The sequence below is a fragment of the Tinamus guttatus genome, unplaced genomic scaffold (genome assembly GCF_059628265.1).
Source record: "Tinamus guttatus ecotype Peru unplaced genomic scaffold, ASM5962826v1 Tinamus_guttatus_pri_ptg000311l, whole genome shotgun sequence".
Taxonomy (NCBI): domain Eukaryota; kingdom Metazoa; phylum Chordata; class Aves; order Tinamiformes; family Tinamidae; genus Tinamus; species Tinamus guttatus.
Window position 1 is genome coordinate 384,258 of NW_028288845.1, and position 20,317 is coordinate 404,574.

Genomic DNA, 20,317 nt, shown 5'->3' on the forward strand with positions numbered 1-20,317 from the left:
AGCAATACATTTTCCCAGCCATTAGAAACAACAGCTATGCGAATGTTGCATCATTTTCCTTCCTCGGAGATTTTTTTCCCCCCCTTTGGTGAAATAACCTAACTTTAACTTTTTGCTCAAAAAAAAGAAGTAAAAAAACAAACGCCAAAAATACTGATATATTCAGAGACTTTTCCATGTTCCTTTTCCAATTCAACTATAGCCAGCAGAATTTAGGAATAATCCCAGGATTAAGCTTAAGTAAGCTTTCAGGAGCTGCGCGTGATAATTTTGAGGTTTAATTGGAGGTTATTTAATTTTCATTAGAGTGTAAAGCCACAATCCCAAGAAAGCTGCTAAAAGTTTTTGCCTCTGACATGCATTTCCTAAACATCTAGGTATCCAGCGCTGTGTGAAATGCCCTGAGTGATTTCACCTGGCCTCCATCTGACAGATTAGTAGTGCTCGAGTTTCCTGTAGGTCCTGTTATTTTATCTGCCAGACATATGTGTAATCCTTGGATAACTGAGACATCTCAAATGGTGCTAAGCGCTACATTTAGGTCACTGAACTGAGCCCAAGATGTCTCCTATTAGACATCCCAGGTTCACAGGGGCTGACATAGATCCTGTCGCACATGGTGGCCAGCTGACAGCCACGGCCTGCAGATCTGATGGCATTCCTAGCAGTAAATACACACAATGCTGCTTTTTTTTTAAAAAAAAAAATAATAAGTAGATAAAGATTTATAGATAGATATGTAAAGATATGCACTTCAAAGGAGTCGCACTTAACCATTCAGCTATACTGCCTCACAAAGTCTCACAGAGACAAAAAACACACAGCAAAGACCCTTTCCAACACAATACAGGTAAAACTGTAAAATCTCATTTTCAGAATATTTTGTAGGGAAAAGTTCTTTGAGAATCAATTTACAGAAAGGAAGGTATGTTTTTGGCAGTTTTGTACCTTCTTAGGAATAGCATTTGCTCCTAAAAAAAGCAGCAATGAACATAAACCCTAATGCCACTGCTGGCTTGTGAGAGATGTGGCTGCTCATTTTCACTACAGCAAGATACTTTTCCAAATTTCTTGTATTTTAATGAGAACTGCAATTTCCCTGAATGTCTAGAAATCTGAAAGACTCTGGTTTCCAATTTATGCTAAAAATGATGTCTGTACCAAGTTTTCTATGAGCAAAAGGAAATAAATCAAGCAAACAACCCCTTTACCAGAGAGGAGGCTCAGTTTAGTGGTGCAACAGTCAGAGGCAATTAATGCTTATTAGCCAGGACTAGGGCATTTGAAGTGGCAACAGTACTAAGGAACCATATCAAATTTAAAGAAAATTCTAATTTGTTCGAATAGGCTCAAAATCAGATATTTCCATAAAGCTAAGCAAAGCTCACAGCACAAAAATATTTATTTTAAAACTATACTTTGTAACAGGTCTGCAAATAAAAACCTCCATTATGTTGAAACCAGTCCACAAGTTGTCCAGGTAGCCAATATCTGAAAATGTTGAACCCCACTCTTTGCTGACCCCTTCACGCTGCGCCATTGCACCTCTGGTTGCTGCAAGGGAGCACACCGCATTCTCCACGCGTCTCTGACCAAAGCCAACAGCAGATCCCATTAAGTGTCAAGCCTACATGCACCGTGGCGGTCAACCCGAGCCGAGTCACTTTTGGGGCAGGCAGGCAAGAGCAGGAGACATTTTTCAAGAAATAGAGGAAATTACTGCTATTACTGCCTTTCAGCACCTGAAAGTTGCTGATACAAAGTCTACTGACTGGTCTGGTACAAACAGTGAGAAAAGCTGCCTCACACCTCAAGAACAAGATGGACATTGAGAGACCCTCACAGAGATAGGACAGCAAGAAAGGAGGGACAATGCCAGACAACAGTGCAGTATTTTAAGTGGTCCTAACAAGTTCCTAAGTATAGCTGTCAGGAGAAGGAAGGAAGGACAAAGCGCATGATTCAGAACAAGTTAAATTTTCATTGTATTGAGAATATTTGGGATAAGCTTGGATGTAATTACACAAATACAAGGATGAGAACTGTTCCTGTGAAGGGCTAGATTGACCTCATTCTCTGTGAACATTGCTAGCTTTATAACAGCAACTAATTTATATATTTATATAAAACCTTTCCTTCTGAGGAATTTCCAAGCTCTGCTCATGGGCTGGAAAGTCCCAGCACATGCTGGTTTAAAGCAGGAAATAGAGAATACCATATCCAATTGATACTTCAGGGAGATTTGAAGGAAAAAGAACATGTATTTGGAAGTAGGCCAGGACACTGGGGCTACTATCCCCTATCCATACAAAAAGGAACATCAGTTGTTAACAAGCATAAGCATTCAGGCCTTCAGTTTTGTGTCTCATCAGCAGGACAACACTACATATTCATTTAACACAAGCTTCCTTGTAAATTCTCTCAGATTCTATTGTTGCTGGATTTCATTCTTTTTCTTCTGGCTGGAGTGCATTTCTTTATGATACTTTCATTGCAAATCTGTCCGATTCATCTAGCATTACACTGACTAAATCAAAATGAAGAAATCCTACACCGACAGTAAGGACAGCCCAGGCAGCTTAATAGTCCAGATTTCTAATACCTATGTACCATTCCTCATATTTTTTTTTCCCCTTCTTCAATTGACAGCACTGAAATCATTAGCTTCTTTAAAAGAAATAAAAGGTGGCACACAACAAAACAGAGTCTTTTCAAGATGTGCTGATGAAGAGATAGGAAACACAAACACAGAAGATAAGTTAATTTTAATTCATTGCCCTCATACTGGAAAGATTTGTCACACACTTTCCAAGGTGTTGGTCATTCTTTCCTCTCCATTACTAGCTCCTTAATAAGTTATTAAAGTAACAGTAAAAAAACAGTCTGGGGAGAGGTAGAAATCAGAATTTAATAATGAAGTACTTTAGGAGATGAAGTTCTAATTAGCATGCTCAAAATAAGATGCAAATATTTTTAATGGTAAATGCAAGACTCCCCAAGGATCAGGTAAAACAAGGGGCACAAGCAAGCAACATATGGCACGAGTTTAGAGAAAGCATGAAAAGATGACTCATGGGGAAGGCCAAAGCTAGGGAAAAGCTTTTCCCTTATAGCTCTATGGGAAGTATAAAGCCTAAGGGGAAAAAATGACAGGAGGGCCTTACATATTTCTTCTCACATATCTTCACTGGTTCTTAACCAACTGAGCTCACTGCATCTGGTATGATCTTGGAAGTTAAACAGTTCTAGATCTATGCACTGCAGGACAGGCATCACCTGGAAATAACAGGTGCTGAAAGCACAAACCAAACTATCACAGTGGAGCACTCAAACGCTGAGCTGCGTGCGCTGAAAGATTCCACCCGGCCTGGTCTTTGCTAATGACGAGTAAGCAGGGATGCGTTCTGCCTATTTTCCCAGATAGGAAAGATGCTACCTAAATTAGTACGCCAAGCTCTGAAGCATTTACGTAGTAGTGTAATTTCCAGCAACACGAACAGGGGACAGTTAGCTGCAAAAGGGCCCCTTGCATCAAAGAAACTGAGCTCACATTGCATGACTTTCCTTATTTACACACACAGTTAAGCTCATGTAGGTACCTCTAGCAGCACATCCAAGGAAAGCAAAAAACGGTGCATACCCAAAGCAGATTCATGATGTACTGCAACAAAAACTTTCTGATTCTCTGTAAGTGGGTAAGCATTGCAAATTATCTGAAGCAACAACTTTTCTCATTATCAACCTTCTGAGATATTTATACTTGCACTGATCGTTATCCTGCACTCATTGCCAAGAAGCATTTTGAAAGCCCTTTAGCCATCCTTCCTCTCAGCTCTTGAAGATTGTTATGCCAAGTTAGGTCAGATGTTAAATATACCTATATAAACAATCCTTTTGTGCCTGAACTTGAAAGAAATCAGTCATCTGTATATGATCTGTGTTATAGCAAAATGTACTTTTCCCCTCTGACGATGTGTTTTTGGTTGTTAAGTTATCATGATTGCCAAGAGAAATCCATTTTCTGCAGAGGGCTCTAGATAAAATATCAACTGTTTTACCCTTCCCCCTCACTTCCTCCTTTCCTTTTCAAGGAATTCACAAATTGAGTTGAATCACTGCTAGACTGAAAAAAAAAAAAGTCCTGAAAATTAAAAGGCTGGCACAGTCCTATACTTAGAATCCATTTAACTTGTTTTTCTATAAAGGTGGTCTTCAGATTCTGGCAAAAATCCTATTTCCAACAATAAAAATCCCCAAGGACTTCTAGTATCTGAGACCCTCACAGTGAATAACTCCTTACATTTTGCACATCCAAGTGGGAACGAATACTAATGCACCTCCCCTTTTGTCTGGCTTGATGAGGCTTTCCCAGTAACTTCAACTTTTTGTATTCAAGAGATGAGGACTGATGACTTCCTTGTAGCTCTAACTTATTCCAGAAAAATATTACAGCAAACACACACAGAACAGTTGAGGCTGGAAGGGACCTCTAGAGATCATCTAGTCCGACCCCCCTGCTTAAGCAGGGGCACCTAGAGCACGTGGCACAGGGTGGCAACCAGGTGGGGATGTTACTACAGCTGCAGCATAGGTTATATTGCAAAGCATACCCTTCATTATTCATGGTGTTGGAGGATAAATCATATGTGGGGGGGAGAAAAAAAAAAAAAAAGAAAAAAAAAAAACACACACTTGGACCTATTTCTACATATTGAGCAGTTTTTTTCAGAGGAGGCAAGCTGGCTTTGATGTCCTTGTGACAATTCCCTTTCTTTAACCACAACTCTACTCACTAAGCAATATGATCTTCCTTTTGCCATAGGGTATGCTAATATAAAGCCACTTCGTCAGCATGCCGTTGACACCACAATTGAAGTATATATCAGCTTAAGCATTTATAAATCAATGTGTATATTCTTTTTAAGCTCTAATGTCATTTCATCAATGCACTCTTTATTTTGTGGTTATTGATACTAAATTCCAACATGATTAGAGAATCACATTTTTCACTTTATTACATTTTGAATATTGAAGGGTTTTCCCCTTTATTAAATTACGCTGTATTAGAAGAGTCTGAAGAGTCTCTGATGCATGACCAAGGATGTAGTTCCATCTGTTTTATTTTTCTCATTCATGACATAGATTATTTTGTTTTAACCAGTGCATATATTTCACTTTAATTTCACTTTATTTCTGTCAGGTTACATCATTTGTGATGTGTGGATACTTTGCTATAGATCTTTATAAAATGATTTAAGTCTAAAGTAAAACCAGCTTTTTGACTAGCTCAGGTGTTTGGAAACAAGATACGAGTCCTTAAGTTAACAGTTTAAAATTGAACACATGGCCGAAAGCCATATCAAAACCTGGCAAGCCCAGTCTGGCTAAAAATAATTCCAGCTTGAAGTTTGCTTGGTAGCCCATATAAAAATGAATGGGTTTCCTAACAGTTGCTTAGGGAGTTTACACAATCAGAGCTGCTAGCACATTTGGTAGCTTGTCAGTCTCAGCCAAAATTCCAGGGTTTGAATTTTGAACTCCAATCCAGTGCAATAGATCGGGATAAATTCTGCCCTCCATTCTGAGTTGCACCATGCTAGTTCATTGTATTACAGTTTTTTTTTTTTTTTTAAATCTGTAGATAAGAGCCAAACCTCAATTGCAGGAAGCAAAATACAAACACACAGGTGCCTTCCAAGCAGCGAGGAATCCAAACCTCACAGGATTAGCTTTGAAACCTCAGATTTCAGTAAGGAATTACCTCCTAGAAGTACCCACCTCTCTCCATAAATCACCCAGTCAGTTGGCATATGCAAGGGGTCACAAATATTTAACAAACAATAAAGCTTCTTAACTTTGATAACCATGTAAAAAAACAAGAGAGGAAACAGCTCCTCCTGTGTTGTAAGCCACTCATTAACATCTGAGATGAGCTTAAAGTCTAAAAGCTGCAGAGATTCACTAACCTGGACTACCATACTGGCTCTGGTGATAACACAGTGTTGCACTAGTGCAACACTGATTCAGAACTCACTGCATACCAAAATAAGAAAATACAAAAGTGATAGGACTATTTACTAGTAGCATAATATAAAGATAAATATATTACAGAAAATAAAAGTTCAGCTATTACTTTCTGGTGGACATTTCACTGTTATTAGTGACTCTCTGTTGGGAGCTGAAAATAATCTCTGAAATGCCTGTACCTACACCAAGCAGGGCATTCTGTCAGCATGTTGTACAGACAGCACCTCCAGAAAGAGGCTGGATGAGGGACTAAGTCACCTGTGCTCGAGGACATCAGGAGAGAGGAGCTTTCGTTGGCCATTGATACTCCCTCGCCGCAAAACAGCAGATAATCCAGGCGCTTTGTTAGCGCTCATTGTCTCGAACATGTGAACTCCACCTACCAACTAAGGGTTGCTATGCTTGGGTTTATTATTTCAGAAAGATTTAGTTGGGCCTGAAACTAAAAGTGAAATTTGAAAAGCCAGCCCATATGGATTCAAAGTGAAGGAACACTCTTCCTGGGAATCCTGTGGAGCAGGACTGCCAGGTTTCAGTTTTAAGGTTTAAAAAGGCATCATCAGAGTAAAAGGACAGGTTTCCTGTGTTCCTTACATGCAGCAAGGGTGTTCAGATGAAAGCAGACAGGAAAGTATAGGAGCCATTACATTTTGAACACATTACCCTTACCCCCAGCTTAAACCACATTTAGATTAAGGCAGTTTAATTCAGGACAGGGTTTCTTACTAGGAACAAAAACTAAATAATTTATGCTCCCCATTCCCACTCTGGCTGTTTGGCACTCCTGAAGAGAGCAGGAATGGTTGTCTGTATGGCACAGCAACTCCTTGTATGCACAGTTTAGATGGGCATAGCCCTCTGAGCATTAAGATTAGCATTTACGAGACTACAGACCACATAAGGCAATATCTGAGGGTCTCAGCTTTACTACTTTTTAAACCATTTTTCCCTCAAATACGGAGGGACTTAAGTGATGCAGTTAAAGACAGACATTACACTAAAATCTGCTCGACTCCTACTAGTGGAACAGAGCACAGAGTTTGTTCCATTAGTCCCATTATTTAAGGTCATTTTTACAACTATTTACTCGGAGATGGCGCTTACTGACTGTCCTCATTGCAGTTTACTTTGCCAATGTCATCAGGGGCATTCTGAGACCTGAATATGGCTAAAAGACAGAGGAAAGCAATTTGATTTGAAAGCAGTCAGCCCTCCAAGTCTAACAGAAGCAAAATTTTCTGTTTGTGGCTTTCAGTATTTATTCTGTGCATCTCCGTTTCATATTTTTGAACTCCCACATGTATGAGTACCATAAAAACAGCATGAGGGTTATTACCTAACAGACACAGGTGGGCTGCATTCCTAAAGCAAGTGCCATTTCCCCATCCATTACTCTTTCCTGGGACTCCATAAATAATTAAGATAATACAGCTGTTTCACTGGAAAGACTCCCAACAAGGGCCAGCCAGAAAGGCCTCTACAGCTTACTGCACACCAGAGCATGTGCAGGAAACCATCTTGCTTTGATTTTCTGTCTGTGCATAGAAATGTGTGGCTCGTACATAAAAACAGAGCGGCATGCACTAAAATTGTAAGTCTTTAGTACCTCCACTTGTAAATTAATTTTACAGCTGTAAACGAGAGGGATTTAAAGACTCTTGTGCAGATGCTAGCAAATTCCACTCACAAAATCAGTTTTCCTTTTTCCCTTAGAACTTCCCAGTGTGCTTTCACATGATACACCTCTCCTCATTATGCAGACATACACATTTGTCCTGCAATAAAGCATCTTTCATGCTAGAATAATTAAATGTTACATTTCTCTCATTGCTCTTTTGATTATTTTGTAGTTACAAGGGGTTTAGTGAGTAAATTACAGCAAATGAATTGCACACAGTAAGACACACTTCAATATTCTGAACAATAACTGACCCCAATATAGTTAACAAATTTTCATTCAAATAGCAATACATGCATAAACACAAAATATGATAACTATAATTTTATCCCTTTCCTAGTTTATGTAACATGCGTGGCAGATCATATTTGCATACACTGTTTGAAGTTTAGAGAAACTGGTTTGCAATTGGAGCACAGCCCTGGAAACAGGACACGATGAAGAATTCCACGGGTTGTAAACACCGGCTTTGGTTGCATAAGGCCACTAGAGCAGGATGTGTGCCCATATAAGTAAAATGGCAAATGCATGATAGATGGAATCAAGTAAACCCTTTGTTTTTAAAATAGTCTTATTCTCTACCATGATATTGCTCTTCTGCACAGTTCAAAGCAGCAGTAAGCTCCTTTCCTCCCCTTTGTGGAGGAAGTAGGAAGAATTTGAAAAATCCCACCCACTACACCATTATTTCCCATGGAACATCTATACAAGCAGAAGACCCTCCCAAGGGATAGACCGAGACACACAGTGGGTCATCCTGACAAGCTTCAGGTATTGCTCTTACCTGCACAAGATTTGAACTGCATCTCCAGTGACTCCATGAGGAGCACAGGAGGCGAGCCAAGCCCTGGAGGAGGCACTAACAACGTTGGTACTCTGAATATATTGTTCTCCTCCCATCTTCGCTTGAACTCCTTCACTGTATCCGGAAGGATTCTGTGCTGAATATATGCAAGACCACAAGGCTACATGCAAAAACAGACCCCCAAAGCTACAGAAATGAAATGATCCTTCAAGCAGCCTGTCCAGTTTGACAAGGCTCCTAGGTCACTGTATACACTGCAAGTTCTGCCAGCACGTCCCAGCTGGCGTAGGAGGATCCTGCAGCAGATCCAAGCACCTCGCACAAGGCAGGGAACTGCACAGTTCTGCTCTGTATCAGGATCCGGGAATATCATGATATTGGCCTTACTGCCGGCTCCAGTTTTGCCAAACTGGCTGCCCACGTTCACTGCTGTAATCAGCAATTGCTAAGGGCCCATGCAATGTTTGCACAAAGAAAGAGCACGCTGCCTTTGAAGATGCAAGCCCATTAATTAAAGGACACATTGTAAATAGGGATACTGCTCTTCTGAGGTAGGGAGAGTAATGCACACCCATGAACGAGGGCCTGCAAGACATCATCAGTGCACAGGCTTTGTCCAGGCCCTCTGCATAGGAGTGAATTTGCCCAGAAAAGGGAACTGTATTTCCATATGTAAACTTACTGTGGTGTTTAAATCACTGGGTACTCTATTTTAGAGAAATAAGCACCACTTCATTTTAAGGTCCCAGCAGGTGAGGCCCCCCTGTAATCTAGGACTAGGCTGAATTTACAGCAGCAGAGCAGAAATCAAGTCTAGCCCAAACATCTGTTTTTTCAGCCTCATTAATTGAGGCTAATTCTGAAAACAAGAATGAACAATGTTCATTCAAAAATCAAAAAAAGGGGGAAGAAGAAACTCATGGAGTTTAAACCATGCCTTTACACACACTAACATCCTCATGTTAATTTTATATCCAGCTAAATGATTCGTTATACAGTAATAATACCTATATTTTCTGGAACAGGAAGTCAATGATACAGCTTTTTATCAGACATTATATCTGCTACTGCCTCAGGACACCGAGACTGACTACTGCCAGTAAGTCTGTTGTGTGACAAAAGCAGACAAATTGCATTTTTTCTGGTCGTTTGTGTTTCAATTGTGTTAACTGTATAAATAGCTTAAAACTCATTCTCTTACAGATGGGAGGGGGGAAAAAAAAAAAAGTCATGGACTCTCCCAACTTACTGGTGGGGCTATCTCCAAGGCAAATGACTACATTAAATCACTTCAGTTGTCACTGAACAGTACAATTGTGGGTTTATAAAATGCAGCTCAGTTGCTTTCATGTCACTTGACTCCATGTATTTTTATATATTTCTCAGAGATGGAAATCTAAGCAAGTCTCCTGAAACTCAGTAAACTGAAAAGCCCAAGAAGAAATTAATTGCTTTGGAAGATACGTCTTAACTCTTAATTATAACCATTCTTTTTACTTCCATTAACTGTGTTTTGGAAGAGTAGATAGCTTAAGAGATAAGTAATCAGCAACCGGTTTACTTGTAGTCCAGCTCAAGGACTCAACAAAATGAGACATTGAATTATTGCCTTGCATTAAAACTTGATCCCTAAATACACCTTCCAACCTAAGTACTCGTATTTGGAAGAGGTTTAGTGATGCTAGTCCTTCTGCAACCCTTTTCTTGTGAGAAAGGCGGCAACTGCTCAGCTCCCAGACCACCATTAAGCTCAAATTAAACACATTTCATCCACTACACTGGAGAGCAGAAAGCACCAATATCTTCACTCCTACCTGCAATCATTCTGGATCCATTGCCTGCTTTATTTGGAGGAATAAAATTTTAGCCCCCATAAAATAAAGTGCAGGGAAAAAAAAAGCATGAGTTGTAGTTAGATCTTCTGTTACATGGAAGCGTGACTTTCATTTATTATTTGTCAGCAAACAACTAGGTACGGTTTAAGAACTTAAAATATTCTTACTCTACAAAGAAATAAGAAGCTCCTCTGTATTTTGTAAATACTGATACCATAAAGACTACTTAACCTTGCAAGGAGCAGATGTTTTCATCCCTTGCCACGCTGAAAGGTACTAGTACTGGAAAGTCCTTCTCCCTTCCCCTTGTGATGGGGTCTGTAGCATTCAGAATCAAAACGAGAGCAGAACACTTGCTTGCCAGAGCTTATTTACAGATTTTGCCACATAAATGTGTAACCTGTGAACTATAATTGGGGATTGCCAGCTGTTATCAAAAAGCATGGAAAGCACAGCTTGCAAGCTTTGAACATGCTTAAAAGTCATCTATCCTAAGATTAACATTAAACTACCAAGGATGGACAAGCATATGTATAAAGATGTATTAACCCTTATTGCCCTTAAGCACTATTTGTTTAAAAATAAATAATTTTCTATACCTCAGTATTAACTAAGGAGTTTTATGTCTGCAGTTGCAATGAAGTCAGATAACTTCTTAGAACTCAGTCCTATCTAAAAAGTTTCTAGTTGGGGAAAAAAAATGTATCTTTGGAATAGATGAGACAAAAACATCACTGTGTTAACAGGAAGCTCTGAATTATTTCCATCACATCAAACCATAATAGCCTCATGCCAAAAACCCTGCCATAAGCTTGATTAACATAACTATTAAAACCATGCGTGTACCTTTCAAATACAGGCCACTTGAGTCAACTCATTTACTATTTTTCATCTGATTTCTAGTCAGTATTTCAAGAGAGACATAAGACAAAAGCAATCAAGAATTTCTCTAAAAAATACACATATGTAATCCTCTAAATTATTTTTTTTCCTCAAGTTACTAAGTACAGTAATTCAAGCTTTGGCTGTCTGCCTAAAACTACAGTTTCCTTAAGTTTTAATTCAAACTTTCATCTATAAAATTGATTGTGCCATTAAAATAAAAGTGACATAGTTACCAACTACTCTCTATAATTAGACACTGTAAGGTCCTTCCTGTTACTTGAAAAACATTCTTCATTTAATATACAGAGAAGCAGTGTTGACTAATGAGCTACTCCATTACTAACTTTTACCAGCCAGCAGTAACAGTTTTATCAGCACTGCAAACACTTTTGAATAGCCAGGGCTTTGTTGTGAGAGCCGAGCCAAAGCGTTCCAAGCTCAGTAAAAGTCCAGAGCCCATAGACCATACGGATTCTTAGTCACCTCCTTAGTACAGGCTGGAAGAGACAACCTAGGCACAAATGGCCATTTGTTCTCATTACTGATCCCAAAGAATAGGGAAATTAACCTAAGCATCCTGGCTGTGTTTCAACTTGGATACCCACATCTTTTCCACCCTAAACAACCTCTATTTCCCTCCATTCTGATTTCTTATTAATAAATTACGCATTTTCCCAGTTATAAAGCATTGCTGATGATAGAGGAAGGCCAGCGTGTTCCTCTGAAGATGGCTGCGGAGGAAGCCTCACCTCCTCAGGGCCAGGCTGGCTGGGAGAGGAGTCTCCCATCCACTTGGATTCTTTCTCAATGAAAAGTGCTGAGCAAACATACAAGATAAACCAGAGGAGAGCAGTGAAAAATCCAAAACAATGTGCTGCATATGTTTCAGCCAAAGCAAAGCTGATCAGCATAAACAGCTTAAAAACAGCTCTTCGCTAACACAGCGCATGTTGACTAGGACAGGGGAGTCACATAAGCAGCTCAGTGGACAGACAAGAGGACAGTGAGCTTTTTCAGGGCACCAACAGCAGCCACCTGGACGCAGGTCTCTTCCTCCAGCCTAGCCGTAACCAGACACATCTACTGTAAGATAAGCACTCATCTTTAGCTAAACCATAAGATAAGAGATTCTGGGTTTTTTTTTTGTTTTTGTTTTTTCATATCATAAGCCAGAGTTGACACAATTCAACTTATACAGCAATAATGCAGCTACGCATAAGAGAGCAGAAATATCGTTATGTATACTCTGAAATACACAAAAGAGTTGCCACTTCGCTCCTTTTCCTGACTGGAGTGGGGCTGATATTTGGCTCTCTTTCCAGAATTTGGAATCTAACACCAGGCTTCATGGGACGCAGTCCTGTGCCACATGCTCTAGGTGACCCTGTGTGTACAGGGGATTGGTCTGGATGACCTCTAGAGGTCCCTTCCAACCTTAAGCATTCTATGATTACAATTCCAAGTTGCAATTTCAACTTGTCAAGAGACCAGTCACTCAGATTCACTTATGCTTTGCAGGAGGTTGCAACACACACCACTTTATTACTATAAGCAAGATGGTATCCTGGGCTTGTCAATAATGTGCGTTAAACATCACTTGAAAGCCACTGAAGTGAAATGGAAATGTTAGAAGTTTATCAGAGCTTGAGCTCCTGATTGCAAAGCTGGGAACAAGATTACAAAAGAAAACAAAGCAGTGAATCTATGGGGATAAAACCGTTCCCATATCTTCCCCATTACATCTACATTTTCCCTTTCTTTCTTGAAAAGCTCCCAAGCTAGTCACAAGTCAGCAATAGCTCTGACAATTCGCGCTTGCCTCTTGTACTAGGCTTGCTTTCTGGAGTGAGTGGTGTCGGAATCAAATTAATGCAAGTCAAGTATTTGAACGTATCTAGAAGTAAAGACAGATAAGGGGGGGTTGGGAAGTTAAACTACTTTCAAGACTATTAAAAATCATTATGAATCCAGAATCAGTGTTCACTGGATGCATATCCCATCTCTGGCACACTTTAAGCTCTCCACAGCAACCAAATGTAGCACATTAATAACACAGATGACAGAACTGCCATATAGAGCTTTGTCTGAACATATTCCCTGTTCTCTTTTGTCAGCCTCTAGGCTTGCAACAAATTGGTTGCTTCATCCATCATATATATATATAATATATACAAACACATGGCTAGATTCAGCGAATTACTTGAGCATGACAGTAGTGCCACAGTTTAAATAAAGATGTCTCTAGCTTTCTTTTTCCTGTCTTCCATAGTGTATCCTGCACAAAATTTTTATTATCCCAGTCAAAGAAGTTTCATTGACATTTTCCTTATTTCTTTGTCCAGCTTTATCATCAGTACACTCATTCTTTGATTTCTAGTGCCAGTGATCCATAGTCCTTCCTGGAAAGGGACACAGTATCCATGCTACCATAGAAGGAAAGCTCTTCTATAAATTTTAAGTGCCAGAAAGGTCATTCTTAGCTTTCACACCTCACTTCCTTTAAGCAGCTAAGAGGTTCCACCTAGCAGTAGTATTAACTGGCTTTTACTAGCAGAGCAGCTGAGCACTCAGCAACCCTTACCACAGTTCCTCTCTCCACCAGTGAAGTGGGGTAACCTCTACTGCACTAATGGGAAGCATAAAGAGCCACACTCGAAGCTTGCTCAAAGCGCTGTGCCAGAGGCAACGCTTCAGGGCTCCATTTGCAAGCTAGAGCTCTTATGTCCTCCAAACCAGGCAGCACAGAAGTAGGGAAACTGCCTTGCTTCCTACCTACCATCTGCCTGCTCTTCCATTTTGAGAAAGAGGAGAGTCACATGCCTAGAAGTCCCTTTTTCTTGGTGGGCAGAAGAAGGAAATATTTCTGCATTGTGAGAGTTGTTACTACCACCAAATCAGCTGATCTGGGAATACAACAGTTTCCTATAATGTGCATCCCTCAAACCAGCCAGAAATTCCCCCAGCCACACAAAGTCTGGCAGCAGCAACAGATACCATTTTGGCAAAGTGAACAGACATCCAAAGCAGCTAGATTTTATATTTTTTAAAATCAAACCTGTGAGAACCATATTTTGTATAAGTGTCAGCTTTAATATGATTTTTCGTGGAAGAACAACTCTAGAGCCTGAATTTCCAAGAGTTCTAGGTAGTTAATTTAAAAATAACAGAAAAAGCATATACTGGCATAGCTGAGACCTTTCCTCATTATACTGGAAAGTGTTCTGCTGTTCACTTACATCTGTAGAGGGCTAAGCACTTACATCAATAGCCACATAAGCAGTTTTCACAGTTGTACCATCCAATTTAGGAGGGAAGGTTGGTTTCATCTCTATTATATACTGTAATCCTCAAATTAATCCCTCCTTTCAGGTTTTACTGCAACTTATTCTATTGAAACTCTCCCTTTCCTGCCAAAAAAAAAAAAAAAAAAATCTTACTGCGCTGTGAATGCCCATACGTCACAGTATAGTCTTCTTAGATGACATCAGAAACTTTCTTAATAAATAACAGAAATAATAAGCAAACTGTCTCACAGGCACTACAAGTACAAAGCAAGTTTCCTACTCATCTGTGCCCTGTATCCCTTGACCACTCTTCCTCTCTCCCATACTATCTCCTTTCCCCCCCTCCCTTCTCCCCATACTCCCCAGAACTACTTACCCTCCCATAAGCTGTGCACACCATAGAGAGCTTTTTACACAAGTGGTTGCTGTTATCAAGCTTAAGGTACATGTGATGTCCAGCTGGCTGCTGCTTTCTGCAATCATTAAAGGGTCTTATTTTAATCTTTGCAAAGAGTATGGCAGAGACCAAGAAACTATGGGATTTTAATGTCTCCAAGGTGTCTGTGGATTTGTTGAGGCTTGCAACATTGGCAAATAAAAGCATCAGGCTTCAAAAAGTGTCAGCTGGCTCTCAGCACAATTGCTCAGAGCCTGACAGGCTGGCCATGCACAACCAGCGAGATGAACCTCTATTCTTAATCCATGGCTTTTGTTCTCCCAAAAGAAACTCTCTGCTCCCCTGACAGCACACTAATCTTCCATGATCTTCCAAGATCAAGTTACTCATTTATGTCCAGAAACTGCCTCTCTCCTTACCACAGCTTTCTTTCAGGTCTTCTCCCTCTCTGAAGGGGGGCAGTGTTTGTGCCTGAGGAGGGGCTTGCAATGCATTTCAGGCTGGAGTGGTATTGACCCCAAGGCATCTAGCACACCCTGCACTCAGGGCCCAAGCACCATTTACCATCGCTTAAAAATGGAGAGCAATAAAGCCTTCAGCCTTCATAGGGAGAAACCAAATCAAATGAAATTAGGAAGACCCGACAAGGATAAGCATGTCTCTTCATATTAACCCGGAGGGGAACTTAGGACTATTGCAAAGTTTTGAAATCAGTGAAAGGACAAGGACAAGAAATGCAACAAAAAATGAGTTCATTGTAGTGCTAATTTCCTCGACTTGCACATGCTTTAAGGAAGATGAAGGGCAAAGTCATTTTGAGATCACAGCATTTTGAGGCTATAATGGAGCTCATTTTGTCACCAGTACAGATGGTAAGCTGCAATGAGCCCAATTTAATGCCTAGCATAGATATTCTGTACACAGATACATACTGTAACATGTCAGCAATGAAACCAGACACCAAGAGCCTTGGTCTCATCTCACTTTTTTTTGCAGATGTGAAACTTGGGTCCCCCGTGCACAGAAGTGGACAAAATATCAGCACATTCAAAAGAACCTGGTCTCATTTTTACTCAAAAAAGTTATTTAAGATAGATTATTTAAGGCTTTGTACAGACTCACTTTCTTCTGCATGCCAGGGGAAATCCACAGGCTTTCCCTCAGCCCTCATACCACTTTTTTGAGATTAAACCATCCAAAAGTAAAGACAAGTGAAAAATCCTGCACACCACAGCAACTGCAACTCAGATATAGCAGTATAAGCTAGTGTGTATTACAGACACATACATATGCAGTGCTTTAGCAGGCCTGAACAGTCCCAACCAACCTCTCCTGAGACCTGTACCTACCTCCTGCACTCAAGTCCAGGAGCCTCACTTCAACTGAGGCCTGAGCAGCCTCCCACCTCATCAGCAATGTACCTGGCCCCAGCCTTGCTCCTACATGGCCAATGTTCAGATATCCCAGGCTGGCCACAGACCCAACAGTGTCTGAACAGGTACTACCACAACCCTCCTCCCCGCAGGTCTTAGCTTTAATGAGGCTCTTGGATGCAGGTGCAGAGGAGGTGCACAGGTCCCAGGTGAGGCTGATTTGGGCAATTAAGGCCTATTGGTGCACGCAGGACCCAGTTACCTACATCAAGAGACAGCAAGAGACTTTGTTTATAGTGTTTCCAAGGGAGGTATTTCAAAATGGCAATCTCTAGTTCAGGGAAGATAGCAAACAGCTGAGAATGTGCAGGCCGTTTCTGTTCTCCTCAGATGAAGGCAATCGTTTCCAACAACAGTCAGGTGAGACATGCTATGCAATACACCTGACAGAACAACAGGCTGCTGGAAAAAAAAATGCAATTATGTTTTTCCACTCAAGCTAAAGTTACCATACTTGCAGCTAACAGATCATATGTCAAAATAAAAACTATATTTCCATCTCTTCCTTAAGTAGGAGAAGGCTATCCCATATTGGTCAGATAGGACTCTTGGAGATGCTCTATGATGTTGAAAAGTCAAATTAAATTTAGATTGACAACTATGCATTGTAACATAGAAGCCATGATTTTGTCATGTGAAATGTTGGCATTTCTGATTAGTAAATGAAGAGAGACCATTTGAATAAACTACCAGATGGAAAATATGCTTGCCACAAAGGTTTGCTTACTTAGGTCCAGTGTGAAGCTAATCCAAAAAAATAGGTTTGGACACAGCAATAAACTACTCAACAAGAATCAATAACAATGGCTCATATAAGGGCCCAGGAAACAGCTGAACAAATGTGATGCAAGGATTATAAAGTGCCTCAAACTGTTGTCGTAAGTTTATAATTGAGAAATTATTAACCTGAAATTATATCTACCCAAAGGGATTGTAAAATTTTAATCGTTTTCACAGGAGCAAAACTAAGAGAATGTAAGGATACAATTTTCTGAGAGGCACAAAACTGCTACAAAAATGCATTGTCTCGATATTAAAGACAACTTCCACCACTCATGGTAAATACTTCACACTGAATGATGTTCTCTATTATTAAAATACCGAGTGGGTGAAAGTCTCATCTCCTTTCAGTCATTCTTACAATGATTTCAACCGATTAATGCTAATGGAAATACTCTTGATTTACTGCTTAAACATAAGAAAATCTAATGCAGTAACCTTCCAGGAATAAATTCTAAATATTTACAACATGGTCAAACAAAACAAGTTTGTCTGCACCATTATGCAAGCAAATAAATTAACATTTTTCTTCAAGTTGCCCTGACTTATGCCTAAAGGATGCAAGACTGATGGATAAACTTCTTACATGCTCCATGAAACCCTCTTAGGATGGCCGTGTCTTCAATCCTGCTATCACATCTCTGTGTTTCAGAGAATATATTAGTCATAAAGCAGCCTTCTCCTGCTGCAAAATAGTCCAGAAGCTCAAGACCCTTACACTCCAAATCCTACCTGAAATTCCCCCAAATATTTTCAGTCCCTCTGATACAGCAGATCTTCTGTATGAGACCTATGTTATACAAAAAAAAAAACGCTACCTTACACTATTTGTTTTTATTACCTTAATAATCTTAACATTTCCTCATCTAATGCCAGTTAACTTAATGTGCTCCTGAAATGCACTCCTAAATTGCTAGTTTATTTAAACAAACAAAAAAAAAAGGTGCCAATTTCTGACTTCAGGTTTCCACATAGCATTAATTATCTATTAATATGCCTGAGATTTCCTAGAGCAGATTTTCACAATTCTCCTTGTTGTCCCTCTACGGACAGTTTAAACATACTGTAGCTACTCCAAGTTCATCATCCCTATAATTTACACAAACCTTGCAATTGATACCTATAAGCACAGAAAATCAGGAAGGAATTGAGAAGAAATATTAGATGCCCTCCTGCTTTAAGTTCACAGGCCTTCCACCTGAACAGATGGAGAACCTTTCTCCATTGAGTCCCGGGGAGAAATGAGAAGGGGATGGTGCCCACAGCCCAGACCCTTCTCTTCTTGTACACAATTTACTTCTGAGTGCTAATTTGCTGTTTAAGGATATTTCCTTGTGAGCGAAGCAGTAAGCAAAAAAGTAAGAAAAAACTGTGGATGAAACATACAATGGGAACATCTGCTTTCCTGCTGGAGCAGAAAACTTACTGAGATCCATGTCCATCTTTGCATGAAGGTCATATAAATACCCAGTAAGCTACATACTGCAAGATACCTCATACAAATATTGAAATGTTTTTTCTCTTGCTCGTTCCCAGATCGAAAGCCAGAGCCTAAATCTTGAAATGGATAAATAAAAAATACACACAGGCACACACACAAACACACGTTCTTTCCAGTCTGGTCATCAGCAACACCTTAGGCTGTACAGCAGACAACTTTTCAATCCATCGCAGCACTCAGGATAATTCTTTTATTCACCCTCCATCCCTTGCCACCTAATCATAACCTGGAATCCAAGGAGCTCTCGCCTGTCCTGTTTCTCCAGTGGTGTTAGAGACCACATTCACAACAGTCACATTCACACAGTCAACAGTACACAGTATCACTGTGATCCTTGCCGGGCAGGCTGAAGATTCCCAGTTTATCTTAAGGAATGAAATTATCGTGGGTGAAAGACTACTGCTGTCTACCTCAGCAAAGAGTGAGGATGCAGCAAATCCATCAACTCAACACCGCAGAGAGTTTCAAGTTAACTGCCCTTTATATTGAATGCTCCACACAATCAAAACTTGATTTCTGCCATTTGCTGATCGGAAAGAGGTCACTAGACATCAGGTATAATTCAGTCACACTGACCTGAGTCACAAATATTTTTTCAGAACATTTCTTCATTTTTTTCAGATTCTTCAGAATGAAGAAACATTTTCAGTAAAATGAGGTTCTTTGGCCCATAATTTGGGGCTTTTTAGGGCTGTCTGTATTATGATTGAGTTGTAACTCAACTATATTAGTATAAACCAGATTTGAGGGCAGCAGTAATACCAGCTGCTGAATGAACAAATCACACACCATCAGAGGACACGACCATGCAACAGCAAAAACTTTGTATACATCTCTCTGTCACTAACAGACCCTCCATCATGTAGCATTTTTGTGCAAGAGCAGAAGGTATAGGTTTCACCAACGTGACTTCTGCAGTGTCTTGCCCATATTTGCCTCCAGCTGTGCCCAGAGGTTGCTGATAGCATGTCAATTTGCCTGTAGATGAAAGCACATGAATGAAAACAAACAAAACTGCCAGGTATCTCTGGCATTCCCACAGGCACATGTAAATTGCAAAGCATGACCATGAGAATATTAGGGCAGATGATTTTGTGAGTAGCCCCAGTGCAGACAGTGTCTCAACTGACAAGAGTAGGGTTGCAAGATTTAACAAGAAAGTCAGGAACTGGACAGCTGTGGGACAGCTCTAGAATCCATTCATCCTGCATCATTGCAGAAGTTAAGCCAAAGCTCCCAGCAGTTGGGGCTAACCAGTGTCAAGCCAGGTTCTGCCCTGTAGAAGCTCCAAGGCAGGTGGGAATGCTCCAACTGTCCCTAGCCCAGCCCTAGGCAGAGCCCAGCACAGCTAAGGAAGAAGTCTCTGTCAGCAGCAATCCCTGGGACTTTGACCCCAGAAGAATCCTGACAAAACTTAACTTACATCACTTACAAGGTAGAATACGGATGCAGCTGTTTGTTTCCCCTACCTTTATTAGCTGTGACAATGACATATTCTCTCCATTGATGACCCCCCGAGACCGGCCTGCTTTGGGAAGCTCTACTGGCCAGCATGAAAGAGGAGAGATTGTATGTCCTTATTCTTGGAATCCATGCGTGGATCACAGGAGGCAAGAAAAATAAAAATAAAACCCTGAAAATACTTAAAAGAAGATCCAATTAGAGTAACTAGAGGAGGACAAATTATATGTA